Here is a 200-nt window from a genome sequence, read left to right as displayed (position 1 = left end):
CACATGTATAATATAAACCTTAAAAATTAATATGTAACGTATACATAAAATTCGAATCGGAAGGTTCAATGAAAACCCGGATCAAATAAAAGTCAATTCCTTTTTTCCATTAATGCATGAATGACTTATCACCAAATGATATCCATTGACAATGAAAACGCGACAAATTCTCTATACGAAAAAGCGTCCTGAAGGTCTGT

The 200-nt window shown here is 31.5% G+C and overlaps 1 protein-coding gene across 1 annotated transcript in view; it reads right to left on the bottom strand.

The window, feature by feature from the left end:
• LOC119591621 (paired box protein Pax-6-like) overlaps positions 1 to 200 on the bottom strand; it is a 23,785-nt gene that overhangs the window by 19,575 nt on the left and 4,010 nt on the right. The gene's annotated exons all lie outside the window — the stretch shown is intronic.

The sequence above is a fragment of the Penaeus monodon genome, chromosome 29, assembly GCF_015228065.2.
Source record: "Penaeus monodon isolate SGIC_2016 chromosome 29, NSTDA_Pmon_1, whole genome shotgun sequence".
NCBI classification, from domain to species: domain Eukaryota; kingdom Metazoa; phylum Arthropoda; class Malacostraca; order Decapoda; family Penaeidae; genus Penaeus; species Penaeus monodon.
This window is presented reverse-complemented; position numbering and strand designations above follow the sequence as displayed.